We start from the raw sequence: 6,000 nt of genomic DNA on the forward strand, positions 1-6,000 counted from the left end.
GATTTGTTTTTTTCAAGACAGGGTTTCTCTGTGTAGCCCTGGCTGTAATGGAATCACTCTATAGACCAGGTTGACCTCGAACTCAGAAATCTGCCTGCCTCTGCCTCCCAGAGTGCTGGGATTAAAGGCCACCACCGGCCCAGCGCAACTTGAATTTTTTTTTTTTAATGCCAACCAGCATAGTGGCACACATCTTTAATCTCATCAGCACTGCGGAGGCAGAGACAGGCAGATCTTTATGAGTTGGAGGCCAGCCTGGACTAAGGAGTGAGTTCCATAGCAGACAGGATTACACTATGAGACTCTATTTCAAATAAGTAAATTAAATAAATAAATAAAAAATAATCCACTCAGAAACTAGGACAAACATAAAGCTAAGTTTGCTCCTGTGTGTGAGTGTGACATAGTGTCACAAGTCAGTGACTCCAGGACTGGAGAGGTAGAGGCAGGAGGGCCAAGTATTCGAGGCCAGTGTGGGCTACACAGAGTTCCAGGCTAGCAGGGATGCATAGCAAGACAGGTCTAAAAAATTAAAACAGGGTCGTATGATGGCTCGGGTTAAGCAACTGCTTTGCAAGCATAAGGACTAGAGTTTGGATTCCAGAAGCTGATAAATGCCAGGTAAGCATGATGGCCTGCCCATAACTTCAGCCTTGGAACGTGGAGGTGGACGTGCTCCAGAGTAAACAAAGGAAGGTAATTCTCAACATCAGCCTTGGATCTCCACATGCTCTGGCACACACAAGCACGCACACCCACACACGCGCACTCACACACACGAAAAATTATCTATACACACAGGCATACCACCTCACATACATGAGAAATGAGAGTGGGGCAGAAACAGATCATGACCAGGTATGATAACATATCTACTAAGCCACACAAATAAGAAAACCAAAGATGTATAAAATTAAAATACTTGGGCAGCATCAAAGGTCGTAAGTGGGTCAGAGACACATAAGGGCTGGAGTCCTTGCCTAGCGTGGGTAAGGTTTGAACTGCCGTTCAAAGTTAAGTGGGGGACTACAGAGACAGCTCAGTAGTGAAGAGCTCTTCCAAGGTCCCCTTTCAAAGAACCTAGGTTTGATTCCTAGTGCCCACATGGTGGCTCATAACTGTCCATGTCATGTCGAGAGGATGTGGCGCCCTCTGCTGGCCACTGTGGGAACACAGACATATTTGTAGACAAAACACCCTACAAAAATAAAAAGTATTTTTAAAAGAAAAGAAAATTGAGCCGGGCGGTGGTGGCGCATGCCTTTAATCCCAGCACTTGGGAGGCAGAGGCAGGCGGATTTCTGAGTTCGAGGCCAGCCTGATCTACAGAGTGAGTTTCAGCACAGCCAGGAATATACAGAGAAACCCTGTCTCGAAAAAGAAAAAAAAAAATGAGGTGATTATAGAGTATTATGCTCAGTAGGTAAGAGCATTTTCCGTGCAAGCACGAGGACCTGGGTTCAAATCTCCAGCACTCAGTGAAAAGTGGAGTGTGGCCATGCATGCCTGTAACTCCCACACTGCAGGCGAAGAGAGGCAGGTGGTGACAGAAGGATCAGGCTTGTGGACTGCCAACACAGTGTGGGGTTCAGTGAGAGAGCCTGTCTGAGGGAATAAACCAGAGCGTAATAGAGGACGACACCCAAGGTCCTTTTCTGGCACAAAGATGTCTACATCTAACACACAAACACACACATAGACATCAATTCCTTTGCACACCATAAAAAAAAAAAAGACTATAAATCAAGTCAAAGGACAAGTGAGTGAGTGGTAAGTATTTGTAGCACATGTGACAGAGTGCTAGAATCTAATTACTATGACTGTACAAATGAGCTCTCTCTCTCTCTCTCTCTCTCTCTCTCTCTCTCTCTCTCTCTCTCTCTCTCTCTGTTCTGGTTTGAATATACTTGCCCATAGGGAGTGGTACTATTTGGAGGTGTGGCCTTGTTGGAGGAAGTGTGTCACTGTGGGGGTGGCCTTTGAAGCTACACCCAGTGCTGCAGTCAAATCAAGATCCAGAACTCTCAGCTCCTCCTACCATGTTTGCCGGATGCTGCCATGCTCCTGCCTTGATGATAATGGACTGAACCTCTGAAGGTGAGGCAGCCCTAATTAAATGTTGTCCTGTATAAGAGTTGCTTTGGTCATGGTGTCTCTTGACTCCAGTTAAACCCTAACACACACACACACACACACACACACACAACTGAGAATAAACAGATCACAGAAGATAAGTGGGAAATAAACTCAATCCTACTGGTAATTCGTCTGGGCTTTGTTTTGGGTTTTGTTGTTGTTCTTCTTATTCTTGCTGTTGTTTTGTTGTTGTTGTTTTTCCCTAAATGTTTTGGGGTGGGCTGGTTTTTTGTTTTGGTAGGTTGTTGGAAATATGGGTAACAATTTACTTACAACTTAAAATTTAAAATAATTTGTTTGCTTGTTTACCATTTATTGTGGATGTGAATTTGCTTGGGTGAGGTTCTTGTGCAGGAGCCCAAGAAGGGAGGCCAGAAGAGAGCTCTGGATCCTTTAGAGCTGGAGTTACAGGTGATTTGTGGATGCTGAGAACTGAACCCAGTTCTCTGCAAGAGCAGTAAGCACTGTTAGCCACTGAGCGATCTCTCCAGTCCTACTTCTTTATTTATTTAGATATAGTCCTGTTATGTAGCCCAGACTGGACTTGAAGTCCTGATCCTACTGTCTCCACATCTAAGTGCTAGAATCCAAGGCACACTTCACCATGCCCAGAAGGAAGACGTGTCAAGTGCGATAGTGTATAGGACATAGTTCCCACTCACACTGTTGCTGGTGGCAGTGATCGCAGGAGACAATCTGGCCCTTCTCTTGTTAGGAGTATATCTTATATATGGACTCAAGGGTACGTACAGGCACAGAGATGTTTATTACAGCAGTACTTAACAACAAAGAATAGAAGTAGTTTAAGGGTTTAGATGGAGATCTGTTTAAAAGATGCAGCTGGGCTCTCTCTACCTATTCAGCCATTCTTTTAACCCTTAGTTTATTATTATTAGTGTGTAAATGTGTGAGTGTGAGAGGGTACACGCATGCCACACTTGTGGAAAACAAGCTGCAGAAGTTGGTCCTCTCTTTCTCCCAGGATCAAACTCAGACACGGGCTTGGGGCCAGGGCCTTTGCCCACTGAACCATCTCCTCCAGCCCCTTCAGCAGAGGGAGGAGCAGGTTTAATGGTGGAACACACCTCAAGGTCTTGAATTCAGTTGCTGGTCCAAAGAAGAATAAGAAAGAGAAGATAAAAGGAGGAGGAAGAGAAAGGGAATTAACCTCTCTGTATTAACATAGAAGTCTCAACGTGGGTAAAAAGAACAAGGTACAATAGCGTGCGTGTGTGTGACACGTCTTGTGAGAATAACAAAGGGGAGAACCATCAAATTCCCAGTCTTAGGGATGCTGAATACATTTTTCCTGTTCTATCCACAAGAAAACATTTAATGGTACAGATGGGGCGGTGGCTCGGCTGGCAAAGGGCTTGCTGAGCTGAATTTTATTGCCAGCAGCCACGTAAAAAGTCACCCGTGAAGCCAGGTGGTTTCCAGCAGGGAAGCCTTTAATGCCAGCACTCAGGAGGCAGAGGCAGACAGATTTCTGTGATTTTGAGGCCAGCTTGGTCTACAGAATTAGTTCCAGGACAGCCAGGGTCACACAAAGAAATCCTGTCTCGAAAAACCAAACCAAACCAAACCAACCAACCAACCAACCAACCAAACGAACAAACAAGTCAAAAGTGGTGGCACACACCTGCGATCACAGCTCTAGGATGATCTGTGAAACACACTGGCCAACCCGCCTGACCTAAAGAGTACGTGACAGGTCTCAGGGTCTCAACAAACAAACAAAAAACGAGAGAAGGCTCCTGAGGAACGGCACCTAAGGTTGACCTCTGACCTCTACATGCATACAAGTTCACTGTACAGAGAGAGTGCTGGTAATGATTTGTATTAGTGAGAGAGTCTGGGAAACATGAAGGCTTGGGTTTTTTTTTTCTTTGTTTTGACTTTATCATTGGAGTGGATTTTTTTTTTATTAAATCTGCTTTTTTTTTTTTTAGATTTATTTATTTTATGTATGAGTATACACCAGAAGAGGGTGTCAGATCCTATTACAGATGGTTGTGAGCCACCATGTGGTTGCTGGGATTTGAACTCAGGCCCTCTGGAAGAGCAGTCAGTGCTCTTAACCGCTGAGCCCTCTCTCGAGCCCCTGAATTCTTTTTTTAAATTATTAAAAATTATTCTTTTTTATTTAATTTTATTATTTATTTATTAATATAAAGTTTATGTGGTGGGTGCTTTGCCTGAATGTATGCCCACACATGTCTGCTACCCCAGAAGGCCAAAAGAGTGCTTTGGGTCAGGTCTCCTGGAACTGGAGTTACAGATGGTTGTGAGACTGTATGTGCTGGACCTCTGGAAGAGCACTCAGTGCTCCTAACCACTGAGACATCTCTCCAGCCCCTGTTACTGGTTTTTGTTTTGCCTTGTTTGGATTTGGAGAAGGAAGGGATTGAGAATTTTGTTTGGGATTTTTGAGACAGCATCTTACTTAGTAGCCTAGCTTGACCTCGAACACACCATAGCCCTGTGCAACTTCAAATTTCTACATCCCTGCTGCCTGGCATCCCTGATGCTGGGATTACAGATGTGAACCATCATGGTGAGCTTAACAGTCAGACTGAATTAGCCTTAACTAGCATCCAGTTAGCCTTACTAACACTGACCCTGCTTCACGGTTCCCTAGGTCCTAGAGCACAAGTAATTCCCTACAGAGACCCGCAGCCTTTCACACTCCTGAAGGAAAGTCCAACCCCCAAGCACTGGACTGTTTCTGCCCTTACTCTTGGCTACCACAAGATGTCACTATCTGACGCCCTGCAAGTTCTCCCCAGGGTGACATTGCCAGTCTTTCAGACATAAGCCACTCTGATCCCACTTCTTACCAGCTACGGAAGTCCTTTCCTGGTCCACATAACAGACAACTTTCCTTTCCGGAGATTTTCAATCCACAATTCGGGTTTAATTAATTTGCCTTTTTTACCAAAGAGATATAAAGTTCACCAACTCTCAAAGCTGATTTGTTCTTTCCGTATCTGAGCATCCCTGGTTGGTGTGGAACCAGCATTTGTAAGCCAAAGGTGACCTTGAGCTTTTGAACTTCCCAAGAACTACGGGGTTGCAGGTGTGGGTCACCATACCTGTAAACCCCAAAGTAATTTTATTTTTGAGTTGAGGCAGTCTTACTCTGTAGCCCAGGCTAGCTTTTAGCTTATAGTGATCCTCTTATCTGTCAAGTGCTACAATTACAAATACACGCCACCACACTCAGCCCAAAAGGGATTTCTAGTACCATGTGTTGGCATCTGCATCTTCTTTGCCCCCTCACATAAAAGGTTAGTTACTGGTCCCCACTTTCCTGACAGTGACCTTGTCAGCCTTCAGGGGAGCAGTCCTCCCCAACAGCTAATTCTGTTTATTTCCCTGGAAGAACTAGGATCCAGTGGGAGATTTACGGGCCCCCCTACCCCCAGCCCCCCAATTCCAGTAGAACAACGGAAACGTAATTCACAAGTTTTACATATTGAGCTCTATATAGCTGAATGGGACATTCATTTTTATTTGTCTATAAATATCACATATAAAAGTCCATATCCTGATTTGGTTTATTTGTTTCTGTTTTGAATGTTCAGGCAAATGAGTCTAGGTTATTGTAAATGCTAATCATACAATTAACCACTGAGTGACACCGAATTCCTGATTCTGTGTGTGTGTGTGTTTGTGTGTGTGTGTGTATGTAGTGTGTGTGTGTGTGTGTGTGTGCGTGTATGTATGTGCAGGACAGAGGTAGAAATCAGATGTCTTTCTCAATTGCTTTCTTTTTTAAAAAATTTTTGATCTGGGTCTCTCCCTAAACCTGGAGCTTGCCAATTTGGCAAAGGCTTGCCAGCAAGTCCCAAGGACCCCTTC

The sequence above is a fragment of the Apodemus sylvaticus genome, chromosome 1 (assembly GCF_947179515.1).
Source record: "Apodemus sylvaticus chromosome 1, mApoSyl1.1, whole genome shotgun sequence".
Classification (NCBI taxonomy): Eukaryota; Metazoa; Chordata; class Mammalia; order Rodentia; family Muridae; genus Apodemus; species Apodemus sylvaticus.